Genomic DNA, 483 nt, shown 5'->3' with positions numbered 1-483 from the left:
ACCTCCACGGCATTCGATTTATGGATTTTCAAGAGAAAATCCTTCTTTTGAAGCTCCCCAGCATTCGGTTCATGGATTTCCAAGCGAAACGCCTTTTTTTGAACCTCCTCGGCATTCGGTTCATGGATTTCCGAGTGAACATGAATACCACTAATTTTTAGAACAACAATCATACTACCAAGACATGAATCCAAACCCTCAAATGACCATAAATGAACCTCAACATGCCTCTGCTGTTGAGGAACCCGAAGAAATTCAACCTTCTGCTGCTAAACAAAAATCCGATCTTTTCAGAGTACACATGAAAAAAGTTGAACACCCTGATGGAAGAATTACAGTTAAATGTAATTATTGTGACAAAGAGTACCAATGGTCCAAATCCGGTGGATACGGGACGTACCGAAAGCATATAACTTCAAAACATCCGGATAAAGAGGTAAATACACAAACACAACAACAAATTGGGAGGTATACAACTAAATC

Source organism: Ipomoea triloba, chromosome 5 (assembly GCF_003576645.1).
Source record: "Ipomoea triloba cultivar NCNSP0323 chromosome 5, ASM357664v1".
NCBI lineage: Eukaryota > Viridiplantae > Streptophyta > Magnoliopsida > Solanales > Convolvulaceae > Ipomoea > Ipomoea triloba.
The sequence above is the reverse complement of the archived record's forward strand: the minus strand, read 5'-3'. Positions refer to the sequence as shown.